General features: G+C 38.4%; 1 long non-coding RNA gene across 1 annotated transcript in view; it reads left to right on the top strand.

The window, feature by feature from the left end:
• Window positions 1-19,720, top strand: part of LOC308194637 — a 72,753-nt gene that overhangs the window by 36,590 nt on the left and 16,443 nt on the right. The window contains exon 3 of the long non-coding RNA XR_013950775.1: window positions 2,199-2,776. This is a non-coding gene — a long non-coding RNA (uncharacterized lncRNA). The remainder of the gene's footprint in view (window positions 1-2,198; window positions 2,777-19,720) is intronic.

Raw genomic sequence — 19,720 nt, 5'->3', positions numbered from 1 at the left:
AATACCAATTAAGACACACAAAGAATTTAGTGTTAGACCTACATAATTTTATGCTTACAGCATTCTCTGAAGGCTATTAAATGTAATTTACCCATTTTACTAAAAGTGGAAAATGAAGCCTACCTTTACGAGAGCTCTTCAGGGTGAACACTTGAGGCAGGATGTTTTAAGACCCTTCTTTGTGAATCAGTGTAAAAATCAAAAGCAAAGTTAAATTTTATTCAGTCCTTGCATCCCTTCACGTGGCTTTTTGACCAATGTCTCATACCACAGTGAACTATTATCCCCAAAGCTCAATACTGTCTGTCAGTGCTGTTTCCTGAAAGATTAAGCTATCATTTTAGTGTGGAAGGTTGTAATTTGCAGGACCTCAACAGAGATAACTGGATTTTGTTTGTTTCTGCATAGAATGGGAACATGGGTAAGATTTAACTGCAGAAAATAGCTTAATTTCTGAAGTATTAAGGAGGACAAAAGAAAGCTTGAGAAGAGAGGTGCTAAGTCTGACTCTCTCAGCATGCACACAAGTGCAAATCCACAGTAATTGTACTCATATCAATACTCCATCAAATGCAGAGGCCCACATCCTTAATGAACTTGTGAAACCATGAGGAAAAAAAAAAGTCAAGACATGAAAAGAGTACCAAGAAAGAGATGTAAAGGGTTTTATACGGAAGAAAATAAGAAATAAAAACTGTGTGTTTGAGGGTTTGAAGTACCAAATATTTATGCACACAAATATTTATATCAGTTTATATGCACTAATAAAAAGGAAAAATACACTCAATATGCTCCAAATAAGTGAGACTCATCTGGGAATTAGTGAAGTGCTTCACCACATAAAAGAAATACATAACTAACACAGAAAGAACTTGATTTCAAACTTTTACAGCAAATTAGAAAAATAAAGGATCTTCTGTTAATGATTTGACTGGTAGCCAAATAGTTCTTGAATGCATGCTGCAGTTCACAAACTGATTAGAGAAATGGGATTATCAACTTAATTTTTGTTTATATTATAAAAATAGAAGACTGGAAAATATTTTTTTTCTTTTACATTTTAATTGTAAAAAAAAAAACATGAATAATGTAACTGGAAGAGATTAAGAATATATTTTATTACAGAAAAATACAATTATTTGGTGGCATTAAGCATCAGGCAGTATTTCTTCATGTTCATATGTTTAGATCCTATTTTTTATGAGTGTTCAAAGTATAAAAAGGGATGAAATGGTAAAAAACAAACAAACAAAAAACTATTTTTAACCAGATTTCTCCGCAGAGGTATGTGTTAGAAAGGATTTTTCCCAGCTCTCACAGTGGTCCTCCATGCAGAGTGTGGTGAAAGCCCCTCAGCCAGGCATGCTCTCTATGCAGGAGCTGCATATTCCTGCCTCAGAGAAGTGCTTACAACATTGTGGATGATACAGAAAAACAAATGTTAAATAATTATTTTGTTACTCTGTCAGGCCACTTGGGATGAAGGCATTTCACGTCCTGAACCTTTTGTTTTGCAAATTCTTTCAGTCGCAGACCATTGTGCATTGCATTGGTGGAAAGAGGCCCCAAAGTGCTTTGGCAAAGATTCTTAGAAACACTATTTTCAGATTTTAAAAATCTCATCTAGGAACATCATTGTCTAGCTGAGCTGCCTAGAGCATGTTTTTGAGGCTCCAGTGTTATGCATTCTTGTTTTTGTGATGCTTAGGTTTTGGACAAAGAAGCAGAAAGTATCTGTCTAATGAACAGAATCCAAGATTTAAAGACATCTCAGATTAGACATTGCAATTAAATCCTTAGCCCCCAAAAAATCCATGCTAAGCCTCTGAGCAGTATCAGCAACAACAGGAAAAGTCTTTTCCTCCGTTTGTCTCCAGCACTTTTAACTTGGAAAAAGTTTTTACTGATGAAGCTGAAGCGGGATTTAACACTGTGGGCTAGAGCAAGGAGGGTGTCACGAAGGTAGGCTGATAAATCAGATGATTTATCCCAGCTGAGGATTTGGCTCCTAATGCATTGTTAGTTTAATAGAGACATATTAAAATAATAAAAGGCAGTGAATCAACAGTCTTCACAGAAAACCAAGTAGTTCTGGCTACAGAAAGTTCAATCACCATAAGAAGGGTTGTTATTTTTTTCTTCTTTTATTTTTTATTTTTATTTTTTTCAAACCGTTGGACATCATCTCTGTCTGCTAGGTCTTCTTGAGTTTCCTCTCTCTAATTCTGAGAAAATTACTGCTCTGAAGCTACTTCCATACTGCAGAGCCAGGATCGCACAGCAGCTGTGTTCAGGATATACTGGAGGCAAGACGTGCTGCAGCATTGCAGCAGCTGGTACAGCCGGGGAAGGAACAGCCTGCTCCCAACAGGATGCGCTTCTCTGACTGTTTGCACAAAAGCCTTGGATTCCTGAAAAGTGTGATGGTCCTCCCCCAAGAAAAAAGTGTCGTTTGACCTTGTAGATGACTCTTCCTGTAGAATTCCTACAAAAGCTGCTTTCTATTGCAGGAGTAATTTGCAAGTTAATGGGGAGAGAATAAGGGTGTCTGTCAGGCTGTAAACACTTGGCAGCCTGAGCAAGGAGCATCCTTGGATACCTCAGTGCCACCTTGTCTCTATCTGAAGCTGAAAAGTGCACATGGATCTTTATACCTTTCCCTTAGTATGATTTGTCTTGCCTTAAGAAAAGGAGAAAAAAAAAAAAAGAAAAAAAAGTGTGTGTGTGTTCCACGATTTCTTGTGCAAGGTAATACACATACGTCGGTCTCAGGAATGTAAGTTCATAATTAAACTGGGAACTTTGGCATTTGGAACTTGTGGAAATTTACTGTAAATGTATTAGGAAAGTAAGGTTATATGCTCATAATCAGGATTCTGTTAGCAGTGTGTTTTATTAGCTCCACAGTGTTATTTTTTCCTCTTTATTTCCAATTTTCTTGGCTTGTACATAATGATTGAGTTCTGCTTTTGAAACTGAAATAAATAGCTGTGGGTGAAATTAGCCCTACTTTTGTGGGGAAAAAAAAAAAGGCAAAAATCCTCTGTGTCCCATTTTACTCTGTTATTTTCTGCATTTAATCGGTTTTAATTAAAATATCTTTGATGATTGATAACCTAGCTGGCAACTAAGACTGGAGGAAGTAGACAATAAATACATTTGTTGTGGAGAGTCATATGTTCTTAAGACTTTTAGCCAGTAACCATATATTCAGAATTTGTGTTACATCAGGTCTGGTAAATTGATCAAATAATTCTTCCAAACATATTGAACTGAATGAACGTTGCATGAAGAGATGTTTGTTCATGTTAACTAGAGAGAAGTGTTATGTTCACTATCGCTTTAAATCAAATCTATGTGTCTTGACCAAGAGAAAGTAAAATTAATTACGATCTCTATTTAAAATGTCAGAACTATGTGTTTGTGAGTATTTTTATGCATCTATTAAATAGCAAAAATGTAGGAATTCTGCATACTAAACCCAAAGAATATAGTGTGCTAGAGTGTTACATATTTAAGAGAGCCTGTGTGGGAATTATTTTTATTCACGTTTCTGAAGTCAACAAAAATACTGTTAATAGTAACAACAGTGCTTTTTCTCACAAAGTCTGACTTGCTATCTCCCTGAGATATTTGTGTTGCTTTTTCATCATTTCTTCATGTATTTAAATTTTCAAAGAAAATCAAAACACTGCCTTGTCATGTACAGAGATATTATTCTTGTTACACACATTTTTACAGTACTGTAGTGTTTATAGTTCAGAAGTGTCAATAGATGTGTCTCCTGAAAACAGAAAGATTTGCTATAGCTTTCCTTGCAGTATGCAACTTTGCTTAATGAAAGATATCTCAAATATTAAACAACCTGAAAAAAAAAATCAATATAGTTAAGCATCATCCAATTTTTGTTTGTTTTTATTTATAAATAGAGGATAGATGATATTCAGAATTAACTGTGACTAGTGAAATTAGAACCACTGTTCCTTTGCCTCACCTAAACAAAAATATTTCTGGAGTATGGTGAGACACATCACTAAATTCTCATGACGCTATGTAATTTAAAATAAATAATTATTGACAGAAGAATACTACAAGACGAGCTGTTTAGAAAAACCTGTCCCATGTAACGCAAGACTTGCTCATACATCTTAAACTTCAACTAATGAAAAGTTACTAAAAACTGTTGAAGATCACTGTTTTTCCAACCCAGCCCTAAACCCATGCAGGTCACCAGCAATGGAGAGACCAGCCATCCCCACAGAATCCCTTGACCCACATTATCAAACAGTGCTGCAATTCTTAATAAACCTTCACCTGAACGTCTGCCAGCTCTGTTAGACACCATTTTTAAGTTTTTTTTTGTTTGTTTGTTTTATTTTATCAGTTCAGCCCAAGGGGTGTACATGCCAGACTGGAACAAAGCAGACTGAAAGGGCTCACAGAGTGAATACTAGGAGAGGTGTGATGGCTGCTGCTGCTCTTCTGAGGACACTAAGTGCATTCAATATGCTGCAGGGCCAGGGGATCAATCCTGGGGTTTATTGTTTTTGCAGTGGTGAGTGAATGTAATAGGGAAATGAGGAGTGGAAAAAAAACACAGAGCAATTAAAGTCATTGGACTGCAAATGTATGAAATATGGCCGCAACTGTCCAGCCTCCATCTTTCCCCAAATAAATAAAAATGACTTCCAAGTAAGAGGGTTGGGAGCCAAGAAGTTGTGGAGACAGTAAAAAAAAGAAAGCCTCTCTTCCATCTGGGCACCGGATTTATATCCATAATCTCTGAGGAAACCAAATAAAAGAAGGATGCGTTTTTCATCTCTCTCCCTCTCTGTGAACTGTAATTGTGGTAGAGGTTCCTACCCAGTTTCACGTGGGAACGGAGACCAAGCTCCACCAAAGTGTAAGGAGCCATGTCTTCAGTATTCTCCAGAGATGAGAAAAGATGGAACCAGAAAAACCCCATCAGGTCTCCTTATTTCTGTTGGAATGTGGGAACTGGAGCTTTTAGGTATTGTGAAATCTCAGCTCCTTCTACCCAATGAACTTAGAAAAATTTATTGCAAGAAGAGATGATATTGAGGTTCAGTTTTATTTGTATTCAAAGATCTGGTTTTGAACTTGGCAGAACAATTTTTTTTTGCAGGGTTTGGCTGTTCTTGCAGAACCTAATCCAAAGCCTATTGAAGTCAAGATGAATCTCTCCCTAGACTCCAGTGAATTTTGGGTCAGACCCCTACAGTAACATTGATTCTGATGTTTGCAGAGGTTGAGATTTTATTACTGTAATCTACATAAAATATGCCTGGGATTCATTTTAGATATTTCCCTCTTTCTTTCACATACTGTTCAAGACATAATACATTTTTATCTGGGAAAATATTTATTTTTTTGCTATATGAAATTATGAAATAAATCATAATTATTATTACATGAAATTAAGGGGAAATCCACAAAAAGCTGGACTCAAAATTCTGTCCATTTCTCTCTTTTAATTTGCTAATGTCTTTTGATGTTTATTACATGTTTCTATTGTAAGACATGCAGTTTTTAATTCCTTTTCCAGATGAAGATTATCTTGCAGAAAGGGAAAGAAACTGAGACTACAACATACTTTATCCAGGTTGTGGTCCTAATTCTGCATATACTTCTGAATATAGCTTTATTGACATGAACATCAATGCATTTATTACTCAATGCATGCCTAGTTATCACTGAATATAATTTACAGTCTATCAAGCCATTTTGTTGCTGTTTTAGTCTACAATGAATCAGAATATGCCATGGCAAAGTCGGTGAAAGCCTAGTGTCAGCAGAGCACCTATGATCCTCCCTTTTTCTCCAGATCTGTGGTTGACAGCAAGTAGGTGGAGGAGCTTAAGCACATTTTCCAACATAGCACGAGATAAAGTGTATGGAGAAACCCCTCTCCATCAGATCTTCACTCGTTATGAAGGTTAATGAGAGACAGACCTAACTACAGTAAGTCATAAAAGCAAATGTAACTATTTTAGCAAAAGTTAGAAGGCAATACAATCAGTCTTGTAAAAGGAACGGGGTGATCAAGATGCTGACAAAGTCATTAATTTGGATGTGAGCCATAGATAGGGCAGAAGTATGTATGTGATGGTTCTCATTCTCCAGTCTCAGGGTGCTAGCTGAGGCTGGGGCACCTCCTTAGGGAAAGCAGTTCCCTTCTGCAACACTGAGTGATTTCTTCTGCTCCATAGGAATAGCTGGATATAGACACATTTGCTTTCAAGAACCTCTGTGGTGTGAAGCAAGTGAAGAGTTCAGTGATGGCAAGCCAAGCAACAACAGTCCTAACTTATTCCTCTATGAAGATGATACATGTAATCAGCTTCACAAGCTATTTTGCATATTTTTAAATGTTTTTTATTTTTTTTTTATTTTTTTTTCTTAATACAGCTGAGCAGCACTGTGCAAAGTCCTAGGAAAACTGCAGGTTTTGGGGCTTGAGGGAGGTTATCAGGTCCCCCTTGATTTGAAGCTCCCTGAGTTAGATTTGTTGTTGGATGTAGTCATTTCTTTCATTTCTATCACCCCTCTTTGCTCTCATGTTCAGTATATAAAGAAAGGTTTTAAACATCTGTCCCATTCTTGCTACATAGTACTCAGATGTTTCTTTTCTCTTCTTTATAGTTCTATAAGTTATAAGGTAAACTAAAAGACCAAATAACACTTTACAGTTTGGTTTAATATTCTAAAAACTTACAGCTCAGCTTGAATTTCAAAAATTCTTATTTAGCCTATATCCAAAAAATGGTGTTTTGTCTGATTAGTCTATTTTCTATTTTCCTTATTCTTTTTTTTTTTTTTTGGGGGGGGTGGGGTGTGGTGTGTCTATTTTATCATTATTCGCATATCTTACAGTTAATTATCAAATTAGAAATTTATGACAAGGTTTACTCCTATTTTCCTGGGATACAAACATTAAACATTTTCTGCATATGGGCTTTAAATATGGCTAAGCCACATTCCAATCCTCATGCCTTCTAACCAGGTGAATCCAGTAAGCAGTGCCTTAACCTTTCAAGGCCTGCAATTTCAAAAATGAAATCATTATTAGGGAATTTGGAGGGGAGTGAGGGGGTGCAAGAGCTGTCTATGTTCTTTGGTGTTGTAGTCTAAAAATCTGTACAACACAAATGTTAGGTGCAACTATTCCATATTTAGTAATTGTTCTCTTCAGAGAACACAGCATGACAAATTGAAGTAGGTGAAATCACCACTTTCTTAATATCACTGGTAACAAATGTGGGGTGATTTTATACCCAGTGCTTAATTCCCAAGGTTGCTTTCAGATGGAAGAGAAACAGAGAATTAGTGTTGTGGAGCTCAAGAAGTGATGGATGGTGCTGCTGTAAATTCAAATCACCCGGTCCATGATTTATTCAGGAATTTTCAAGAGTATGGCAATATATATTTCTAATTTCCACTGAGGATGAATTTGGTGAAAGGAAAGAGAAATTATTTGCTAAGAAATAAGCTGGAATCAGGTGTAGGGTGCCAATATTAACACTCCTAAAGAAGAGTTTTTTCCTGAACCAGACTGCAGTGCCAGCAGGGCTTTCGGCAGCAAGCGGCTGGAGCTGCTGACAGACACCTCCCTTACAGAAGGGTTGTGTGCTTGGTTAAAAGACGGTGATGAGGGCATCCACTGTCAGTCCTGCCAGAGCCCTTACCCTCCCTGGAGCCTCTCCCGGCAGAGGAGGCGGCAATTTCATGGGCAGGCAAAGAAACTGTGTGCATTTCTCTACACTTTTTCCTTCCTCACAGGTTCAGGGAAAAGAAATTATGAATTTCAGCTGCATTAATATGAAAAGTTAGTCACTTTGACAGCAGTCAGATTGGGGGTTGGGGGAGGATTTTCAATTAGCTCAGAGCTCTACATTCAAGAAGGGAAAAAAGGCCTTTTAATTTTTTTTTTTTTTGAAACTATAGAAAGCATACATAGCTGAATATCAACCATTATTTTCAGCTCTGAATATAATAATCTGAGTGTGAATAGCACTTTTCATCCAAGGAGCTAAAGTGGCTTACAGATATTAACAAATTACCTCCCTTACTGATAGAGACAGGAAGCATTGCTGTTGCATTTGGGATTTGGGGAAGATTAAGATACTGAGAAATTAGTTTGTTCAAGATGGTGGAGGGAATCAATGGCAGAGCTGACTAAAAACTGAGAAGACTGTGAGTGCATTGTTGAATCCTTGCTGCTTCTCTGGAAAGTGTTTTCAGAGAAAAGGCTCTCTTTCCTATTCTTTCATAGCTTGTTTTTGATTAAACACAAAAAGACTTTCTCATATGTCAGACTGTAGCAAGGGTCATGTGAGGTATAAGATGACCCTTGCTGGCCAGCAGTTTGGGACATCTTTTTTATGTATGACACAGACTGCGCATTATAGTCATTTATAACTTTGTAAAGTGAGCACAAAATGAGGCAAAGGCACTGTGGCCACAACATTTTCACTTATTATTCAATAAAGTGGAAGACAAGGTCAAGCTCTTTTAGAATTGCGGTCATTTTTTAGAAATAGTTTTTTTTTTTTTTTCTTTTATTGCTGCTGTGAGGTGTACCATTAAAGTCCATCTAAGCACATAGGAATTTCAACTCTGTATCTACCCTAAAATCTGTAAATTTGCTTTAAACTCTCACTCATAAGGAAGGTGGTGAACTTTCTAGGCTGTTGAAGGGTTGTGTTTTGCTTCTGTTCAGACCTGGTCAGTTGAGGTCCATGTGACTGATCTCAGTACACAATAAAGAAAACAGCTAATGCCAAGCCTGGGCATAACCTGCCCTGGTTTTGTTCAAGTTTTGGGAGAAAACTAGAACAAAACTGCAGGGAAGGAACAGTCGGTTGCAATCAGTGTTTAAACTACAGATTATGACTAGTCTCTTTGCCAAAGCCTCAGGTCCACAGCTTGACTTTTCTTTTAAAAAAGACTAAAGAGACAAGGGAAGTGCATTGGTCTAAATTTCTCGTTCATCTATAGTTTCTTATGCTGTCAATGAGCAAATGTCAAATAGCATACATATGTGTGTATGTGTGTATGCAGGCACATAAATAAATAAATATATATATATATAAGTACACATGCACGTAGCTTTATGTATAAGGATTTTCTGCAGCCTTCGAAGTCCAAACTTTGTGTCTGTTGGCTCTCTCTGCACCAAGATTTAACAAACAATAGGTCTGTGCTTTGCAAGAATGCTGCCTTCATAAAAGTTATGTGTTAAATGAAATTTAGCTCATTACAGTGCAGAGAAGGGTGGTGGCAAGCAGCATTCTCTTGATGGAAAAAAAAATGTTGGGAAAATACGTATTTCCAAACTTTGAGAATCTGTTTACAGATTGCAGGGAATATAAAATAACATGCATTTATTGAAAAGGTCTTGATGGAGTCTGTTTGAAAGCCTAATCCTGAAATAGTCTGTATTTAAGAACCAGAGCACTTTGTGATTTGCTTCCTCAAAATGGGGCCTATCGTATCTCCCAACAGCAACCTATTTTTGCAGAGGGAAAGAAATGTTAAATGCTATGACTACTAGACTGGGAACTTGGTTCAGCTAACATCAGGTTTACGACCTAAAATGGAGGTAAATGGCCAAACCCGATCACCACCCCATTAATCTAAGAATGATCAAGTAACACTGTATTTGGCAAAGCCACAAATAGCCGTGTAATAACTTTGTAATTCTATGGTAATTTCTTACACATGGTTATTGATGCCCCATAAAATACTGTGTTACCAATAATCCCATACTACTTCTCTGCTCTTAAATATAAGGTCACTGACAGACCATGACTGTTTAATGTACTTTCAGTCTCAAACAGAAATCTTATACAATGGTTAAAAAAATGAACCTTAGTGGGTGACCCTCTTTGCTCTTCTTTATTTTTTTTTTCCTCAGAACTTATCACGTATGCATCAGTGGAACTCTATATAGTTTGTGGGGTATTAGACTTACGGTAGGCTTATCCCTTCCTTTCCATTTTTCACCTACCTACAACCAGTTTTTAACAACTTTGTATTGCTTAGGCCATACCTGCTTTCAGGGGCAAAGACCAAGGACCTGGCTAAAGAGGCAAGTAGTAGAATTCAAACCACCCAAAAAACAACCAAATACTATGGTACAGTGGCATGCCATTTTAAGTCACTGGTGAATTGATAAGAATAATCAGATGCTTCCATTTTAATCTCTTATTGTGAAGACACCAAGAAAGCAGCTGACTATGTACAGACCTCTCAGAACAGGGAAAACAGACACAGAGGCTGGCCTAGAAGATAAACTGGTGCTCTTCTAGGTTTATGTCTCTCAGCCCTGGACCTTATTAGACTTAAAATGATTGTAAATTTCACTATAAGCCTTATTTTTGTATCTGTGTGTAGAAAAACCTGTATTCCTCCATAAGTTACTTTTTCTCTGTTGAATAATGTTTAGGTCTTTTTGTGTGGTGGATTTCAGTTATACTTGATATTTTTTTCCTTCATTCCAGTTAGAAAAGATTAAAAGATGAGATAAATGCTTACTTTAATCCTTGGTTTTAGATACTCTTAAAATTACAAAACATCTGGAACTGAATTTACTCTGCATTTCAGGGCTAAGCCTCTTGTCTTAGTAAACCAAGCAGTGGAAAATATGTATCTGGAGTCAAATTTGATTTTGGCAATTTACATATAACTCTAATCAGGAATATCACGTAAATTCACAATATGGTCATACAAAGCTCAGTCTTGCACTATTAAAATTGATGTGGAGTTCTGCCATGGACTGCAAGAAGAGCAAGACCATGCAGACAGTCCAAAAATGCTGGAGCCACCACTGGAGCAGGTCTGACCATGTGCTGAGCACCCTAGGGCAACCACCATTGCTCAGCATCAGCTAGGGCTGGACCTCTAACAAATCCACAGTTTGAGGCAAGGAAATGCTTGTGCACTTTGGGGGAAGTTAACATCTCATTTTTTACTTTTGCTTACCTATAGTTTTGAGATTGTTAAAGTTATTTTTCTCTCTGTAATACATCAGGGCTGCTATGTTTTGTAAAGCAGGGCAGCAAAATTTGATTGTAGTTATCATTCCTACACAGAGGAGATGTGTAATTGCGGATTTATAATGCTCCCTAAGCAGCTTTTGTGGACAAGACCAGGTCAGCCTTTTTAGAAAAACAAACAGTAAAAAGAGTGCTACAAGATGGAAGATGAATCCCAAGAACAGCAGCTTTCCACTATGCACAAATTAAAGTGCTTAGTCCTGCGAGCTGGACCCTCATGTAAATAACATTAGCTGCCCCACCATTACAACCCTAAGGAGTGCAGTGCATAGAGGTTCACTTGCAAGGAACTGTTTGCAGGATTGGGCTCCAAGCAACTTCATATTCTCTTTGGCCTGGGTGGAATTAACATATGACTAGACTTCCTTTCACCAACTGTGATTGTCAGGTAAACAGACAGAGGGGAGAATAGAACCATCTGTGCCTGGAAATAACAGAGAAATCCCCTGGCCTATAAACCTACTGGAAACCACATATACTGGGCTGTGCTGGGTGCTAATGAATAAGAGCAATGTCTCAGTCTCTGGCTGGAAACCATGTTCTTCAAAATACACTTCTGAATTTAATTAGTTTTTAGAAGTCTGTTTATGTATTCTGTATACAGCTGTGGAGCACAAGGAATCATGCGGTTTTTGTGACCTTCTGTTGCTCCTTGCAGTGTTTTCTCTCATGTTGCCTTTCATCTATTTCTTTCACCCCATCATGTTATCACGTGCGTTGTTCGCATCCCTTAAAGACGCACTTTGATGCAAACATTATCTGCATGCTTCATAAGATATGTTTGTATTTTCTGTACCAATGAGAGAATCATAAAACTGCTTTCCAGTGTTGCTGACTGAGACATAGCTGGTGTTCTCCATGACGTGGAAATCCCTGTTGACCCTCAGTGCTACTGGCAGCTTTCACTCATTATGCAGACCCTTTTTAAACAGCTTTCCACTTGGGCAGTAGGCGGTAGCTTTTGACTTGGGCTGTTTTATACAGCCAGAATCCTTCAAATTATTCTCCCATTTCAGTATTTTTTCTTCTTCAGACAAGAAATAGATATGGCATTATGCAATTTCTCATCAATAACTGCTATCTAATTCAAGCTTAATCATGAGTTTCTCTAGTAACACTTGTATGTGAAGGGAAAAAAAAATGGAGAAATAAAACAAGAGGACTTATAAATAAATTCAGATGGAAAAGCAGAAATGGCAACCAGTCCATTTAGCCTCCCTCCTTAAGCCCTGTGCCAGGAAGCCCAAGGGAGAGGTTAACTACTCAGGTGAAAGTCTAAGGCTTAGGGCTCAGAAGAGAGTTACTGAGGTCATTCTCCAGAGCAGAGACCAAATACTGAAAGCGTACTTGGTGAGATCATGGCTTAAAAAAAAAAGAAAAAAGAAAAAAAAGAAGTGACAGAATGGATTGTTAACATTTCTATAGTACTATTTTACTCATAATTCAATTTCTTCTTTGTAGTACTTATCTGGCATTGAATGTATTTTACTCTGACCCTTTAAGGAAAAAACACCATTATTCTAGCTTAAAAATATGTGCAAGAGGCTTCAGGCAGAACACTATGACCAGGCAAGAAGATCAAGTACCAAATAAAGTTTTATTTCAAGTAATGTTCAGCAGCATTCCAGAAGAAAAAAAAAAAAAAAAAAAAAAAAAGTAATGTTTTAAACCATTATTAGAAAGGATCTGCTAAATCCAGACTCTTTCAAACTTTGACTTCTGCATGCGTGTATTACAAACTCTGAGCAACCTTCTTTTTAGTCAAATATTGACTCTCTTGGTAGTGGTGTCCCCATGGTCCTTGTTCTTCATTTCCACTTGGGCTACAAAGCCACTTGTAGTGGGAGTCATTTAATCCTCAGGAATGTCCTAATGTACCATATAAAGCCAAATCTAATTGTGCTCCAAGTTCAAAATGTATTCACAGACTGTCGAGGAAGAGAAGGTGGCACTTCTCTTTAGCTACTGTGCCCAGATTCACCCGCTGGTAATCGGAGCTATGATGGATATTAAGGGTCATTTTCAAAGCCACTGTAATCTGCATTTGTTCTGCAATTTACACCGATAAGGAGCACAAGTAAGCAGGTGTAAATACAGGTCTCTTGCAAACATGGATTTTGCCTCACTTTGTATAAAAGTGTATAAAAGCAATGTTCTTGTGATGTTAAATCATGATTTTTCACTGCAGAATAATGTGATTCCTCTAAATATTTTGATTGTTTTCTATATACTGAGTCAAGTAGAGTATTTCAAACTCACAATTACCTGTAAATTCTATGCACGGTTTTAAAGGACTGGATAAAGAGATTATGTATATCTCAAGATTATAAATCAAGCTTTTCAACATGCAGACATGTAACATTAAAAATCTACTTTTCATGCTAATTGTGAGGCTTATAGAGTTATCTGTATTTACTAGGTAAATTCACCAAAAGTCCATCCTCAAGTCTGATGATCGGTAGAATCATTTACTGGTATGATTACTGTTGGCAGCAGCATTCATTGTTTTTTGTTTGTTTGTTTGTTTGTTTGTTTGTTTTTCCTGCAGCTTCCATCCCTCCTCCATGATAATCCCTGATCTTATCATTGAAACTTATCATTAACTGCCGTTAAAGACAACAAAAAATCCTTTTACAAATACATCAACGCGAAACGGAGGACTAGGGAGAATCTCCATCCTTTACTGGATGCGAGGGGAAACCTAGTTACTAAGGATGAGGAAAAGGCTGAGGTGCTTAATGCCGCCTTTGCCTCAGTCTTTAGCGGCAATACCGGTTGTTCTCCGGACACCCAGTGCCCTGAGCTGGTGGAAGGGGATGGGGAGCTGGATGTGGCCTTCGCTATCCATGAGGAAATGGTTGGCGACCTGCTACGGAGCTTGGATGTGCGCAAGTCGATGGGGCCGGATGGGATCCACCCAAGGGTACTGAGAGAACTGGCGGAGGAGCTGGCTGAGCCGCTTTCCATCATTTATCGGCAGTCCTGGCTATCGGGGGAGGTCCCGGTTGACTGGCGGCTAGCCAATGTGACGCCTATCTATAAGAAGGGCCGGAGGGCAGACCCGGGGAACTATAGGCCTGTCAGTTTGACCTCAGTGCCGGGGAAGCTCATGGAGCAGATTATCTTGAGGGTCATCACGCGGCACTTGCAGGGCAAGCAGGCGATCAGGCCCAGTCAGCATGGGTTTATGAAAGGCAGGTCCTGCTTGACGAACCTGATCTCCTTCTATGACCAAGTGACGCGCTTGGTGGATGAGGGAAAGGCTGTGGACGTGGTCTACCTTGACCTCAGTAAGGCTTTTGACACCGTTCCCCACAACATTCTCCTCAAGAAACTGGCTGCTCGGGGCTTGGACTGGCGTACGCTTCGCTGGGTTAGAAACTGGCTGGATGGCCGGGGCCAGAGAGTTGTGGTAAATGGAGTCAAATCTGGTTGGAGGCCGGTCACTAGTGGAGTCCCCCAGGGCTCGGTACTGGGGCCGGTCCTCTTTAATATCTTTATTGATGATCTGGATGAGGGCGTCCAGTGCACCCTCAGTAAGTTTGCAGATGACACCAAGCTAAGTGCGTGTGTCGATCTGCTCGAGGGCAGGAAGGCTCTGCAGGAGGATCTGGATAGGCTGGAGCGATGGGCTGGGGTCAACTGCATGAAGTTCAACAAGGCCAAGTGCCGGGTCCTGCACCTGGGCTGCAACAACCCCAAGCAGAGCTACAGGCTGGGAGATGAGTGGCTGGAAAGCTGCCTGGCCGAGAAGGACCTGGGAGTATTGGTGGATAGTCGGCTGAATATGAGCCAGCAGTGTGCTCAGGTGGCCAAGAAGGCCAACGGCATCCTGGCCTGTATAAGAAGCAGTGTGGCCAGCAGGTCGAGGGAAGTGATTGTGCCCCTGTACTCGGCTCTGGTGAGGCCGCACCTCGAGTACTGTGTTCAGTTTTGGGCCCCTCGCTACAGGAAGGACATGGACGTGCTCGAGCGAGTCCAGAGAAGGGCGACCAAGCTGGTGAGGGGTCTGGAGAACAAGTCTTACGAGGAGCGGCTGAGGGAGCTGGGCTTGTTCAGCCTGGAGAAGAGGAGGCTCAGGGGCGACCTCATCGCTCTCTACAGTTACCTGAAAGGAGGCTGTAGAGAGGTGGGGGTTGGTCTATTCTCCCACGTGCCTAGTGACAGGACGAGATGGAATGGGCTAAAGTTGCGACAGGGGAGTTTTAGGTTGGATGTTAGGAAGTACTTCTTTACCGAAAGGGTTATTAAGCATTGGAACGGGCTGCCCAGGGAGGTGGTGGAGTCACCATCCCTGGAGGTCTTTAAAAGACGTTTAGATGTAGAGCTTAGCGATATGGTTTAGTGGAGTACTTAGTGTTAGGTCGGAGGTTGGACTCGATGATCTTGAGGTCTCTTCCAACCTAGAGAAATCTGTGAATCTGTGAAAACTAACCTTCCCCCAGATAAAATAATAGCTGCTTCTCACCCCTCATAATGTTTATTCTGCATAATGTGCATTCTGTTGGGTGATTAGAAGAAAATTGTAAAATATGCATTTTAAAATTGTTTAATGAGAAGGTAAAATAACTGTAAAAGTGTTGTTTATGTTTATAAGCCACCTTATACTCTTAGGTGTATACCTATACATAAGGATGTAAAAAAGGTTCTTAGCCACAGGGGATTTAAAATTAGCTTCCAGACACTTGCAAGCAGTGAAGTACTAATTTAAAGCCTTTTGATGTGGTGCAATTCACTTCAACTTGTGGAGGCTAGTGCAGAAAGAGAAAGCACCAGCCCCCTTGGATGGGACAGCATTCCAGCACCAACAACGCAGTCATTGTTCTCCTTCCCAGAGAGGCTGGAAGCAGCAGTGACCCCAAAGCAGTCCCTTTGGAAAAGTAAAACTACTTTGCAATAATAATTATTCCTTGAGTTCAAAAGAACTCAAAGCCTTCCACCGAAAGAAATAAAGTGATTGCAAATTCACACAACAGCTGGTTGAAGTTGAATGAAGATGTCAGTTACTCAGATAAGGAAGAAAGAAATGGTCCCTCAATATCCTTTAAAGGAACAACTACGTATAAATGTGTTTGGGTTTTATAAAAATAGATCTACAGTGCTATGATCTGCCCAATTAATGTTTCTCTTTTGTTTGCCACTCCTTTCTTAAATGTTTTCTGTTCCTTGAATAACCACAGATTTCTCTGGATGAATAAACCTTCCCATTACCTTTTAAAAGTGTCTGAAAGCCGGATCTAAAACATTACTCGATCCTCTCTATCGTTCTCAGCCAAATAGTTGCTGTTCACAGACTGGTCAGTGTGTCATGCTTACTTTATCAGCAAGAAGAATAGGCTTCTCTACCATCTTCCCTGAGGAATAGGGTCAATTTATTTACACCGCTATATAATAGACATCCCCTCCTGTAGTTAGAGGGATGGTTCAAGCTACAGTTACTAGGCATAAAACATGGCTGAAAGACTCAGGACACAACTGAAACTTGAAACATAAGAATTATAAGAATAAAATAAGAATTATTATAAGAATTACCTTCTGATCAATGACTACCATGAATGTGAAAAGGGCATTTTTCCACTTAGATTTAAATGTGTCTTGTGTTTGTAACTGCTGTTCAAACCTCTGAGTGTGGCAACATTACTTCACAAATTTCAATGACTCTTCAGTGCCTATGCACTCAGGACAAAGCTCTGCACAGGGAGAGGGGAAAGTAACTTTCCAGGCTGTTTTGACAAAACATTTCAAATACTAACACCATTTCTTTTATCTGGGTGAGCTTTGTCTGTATCACAGAATGAGGTTAATAGCAGGCTACCCCTAAGACCATGCAGTCACTCAAGGATGAGCAATTTTGTATTAGGAAATCTCTGAGTTTAAAGCTCGGGAAAATGTGAATGTTATAAGACATCCAAGAGAAACTGGGTTCTCAGTGCCTTTGTAAGGATGGCTTTTTGTGGAAGAGCACTGCCTTTGTGCAGTTTCAGATATTCCACTTCAGGTAAAGAGGAGGGCTGAGCATCTAATAAGTATAAAAACTGAGTGGAGGACACTGCACAGCCCCAAACTCCTAAATAAGAAATCAGCCTGCAAATCTCCCTCTCTGTTACCAACTAGCAAAAGGGAAATGACCCTAGCATCTAAAGCGATGCAGATATTACTTTACATCTTGTCAAGTCACCATTTTTAATTTGTTCTTCATGCATTTTTTCAGACAAATGATTTTGCCTACGACATAGAAGTCCCTTTCTAGAAAGAATCTATTTACCTTCTATTGGCTATGTGTGTGTTTTATTGACCCAGACATTTGGATTTAAAAGTATGTTGCTAGTAAATGTTTTAGTTCCTTTTAGACCCTTTTTTCCTTTTTCAACTACTTCGTGTCTTTATATAAAAGAAATTCCCCAAAAGGAACGTATACTGACTATACAGTTTCATGTTGCACTGGTATCTATTTTCCATATGGATACAAAGAAAAGATTAGACATTAAAGCTCAGGACCTTTGGGAGTAGTGATCTCTCTAAGATTTACCAACCTAACAGTCACCACTGTCCTGGGTCATCCTGAATTGCTCATGTTTTCCTTAGTGCACAAAGTGTTGGTGTTACCACAGAATTACTAATGAATAGATTCTCATCACTTAAAAGGCACAGACGTGGGATGGAGCAGCAGAGCCAGTTCTCCTCTCTGAGCTCATCCCTGTAGCTGTAAAGTATCTGTGTAACACTGAGTTTGTGAGGTTAATAGTAAATGTAATCCTTCAAATGGTTTTATCTTTGCAGCACTACAATATATGGATTTTTATTTATTTATTTATTTTAATTTCAAAATGTGCTATAAATGCTACGTGCTTTCCAATAAACTGATTTTCAGGGCTGGTACCTGTCTTCAGACCTGAGGGTTTTTATCTTTACTGTCATCGTCATCACTCAACAGGCAGTATATTTCTTGGACATTGCTCTTCTCCTCCAAACCAGGAAAATAATTGTTTTTGAATTTAATCTATGCTGTTATTGGTCTTATGGAATATCTGTTCCTGAAAAAAAAAAGAGCTGTAGACTAAGGAAAGTGTGAAGGAGAGTCAAAGTTCATACCAAAAAAAAAGATAATAAGTGCTGTTTCTTCATTTTTCACCTCTTTCTTTTGTACGTTTATCTTTTGTATCCTTTAGTTATTACTTTAAGGATTCTAAATATCAGTACTACATGCTCAAGCCATGCTGGCATAACATGACTTTTAGCTTGGAAATTCCTGAAATGTTTCTGAAATGCTATGTGTATTTCAGGCAAATCTTGGATGTGTATGGTCTTCAACCAATGTAAAAAATAAAGTTAGAACGAATGGCAGAGCTGGGTGCATAGAAAATAAATTCATCTGGGAAATGAAGAGAAAGAATTTTTATCAGCTGAAAATATAATTAGAATGACTGAATTAGAATATCAGACTCTACTGAGTGCTGTTATCTTAAGAAAACTAACTTTGACTCAGAGTAAATGGAGGGTGATGGAATAATAATTGTTGATTGGGTTCACGCTACTATTTGTGTATACACAATAGCATTTTTTACTTTTGTGTGCACGGCACATTCCTAAACTGTAATTACTAGACTTTCCAAGTTTCTCTAGCTGCCAAATCCCCCACTGTGACTCTAGCAGTGTTTTGCATTAGCTGTACTGAACAGTAAATATTATAAAGAAAATAACCATCAGTATTTTGCTAATGCATTTTAACCACTAACCCCCTGAAGTTACTTTTGACCAGTTGTATATGGCCCCAGATTTCTAGGCCATTTACAAAAAAAAATCAATTTATCTTTTGGTGTTGTAGTCATTATTCTTATTGTACTAGGCATTTCAAGCTGTGATAGTCTTTTTACCTTCTTTTGCCATATCTGTAATATTTTGTCAACATCTATCCTTTGTGATTTGTTTTGCACACCGAATATTGAAACTGTACTTACAACACTGAAAATTCTAAAATACAATAAAAAAAAAAGAAAGAAAAAAATGTTTCTTGATGGATAAAAAAAAGAAAATAGAATTCTGTTGACATAGTTACCACTGAAAGAATACTCTGTATAAAAATTCAGCAAAATGAATGGGCATGAATGCTTGGCAACATCCCAGATTTTAAAATGAAATTTTAACTCAATTTTCTTTAGAAAGAATAGAGAGATAAAGCTAAAAATATTCTTTCTGCTATTAGGAACACTTTACATGCTTTTAGACTTTTTACAATAGTGTTTGAAAAATGATTTTTTTCTTGAAAAAAAAGGTATTTTTTTTAAATAAGGAGTACATCTTTATCTCAAGAGACTATCTATTATCAATATATTTAGGAATGAGTTCTAACCATTCAAATAAATTGAGATAGCTTGAATCTTTGTCTAGAATTTGAAGTAAAGCTATCTCAACTGCAAATAAAGTTTAAGAATTGCTAAAGAGAAATTAAAGGGTGTGAAATGGAAGATTCCTTCAGAATTCCTAGTAAGAGTTAGATGATCCAGGGAAGGTCAGAAGAATGAAATTGAATGTGAGACCAAACACCGAAGACCTCATTATGATCAGTTACTGTGAAATGATGCTTAATTTTGGCTGAGAAATTCATGGTGAGTGCTGGAGACTGTTAATCTAATCTATATGTA

This window comes from Anser brachyrhynchus (assembly GCF_964034855.1).
Source record: "Anser brachyrhynchus genome assembly, chromosome: 4".
NCBI lineage: Eukaryota > Metazoa > Chordata > Aves > Anseriformes > Anatidae > Anser > Anser brachyrhynchus.
Note: the sequence above shows the minus strand (reverse complement) of the source record. Positions and strands in the feature narration are given on the sequence as shown.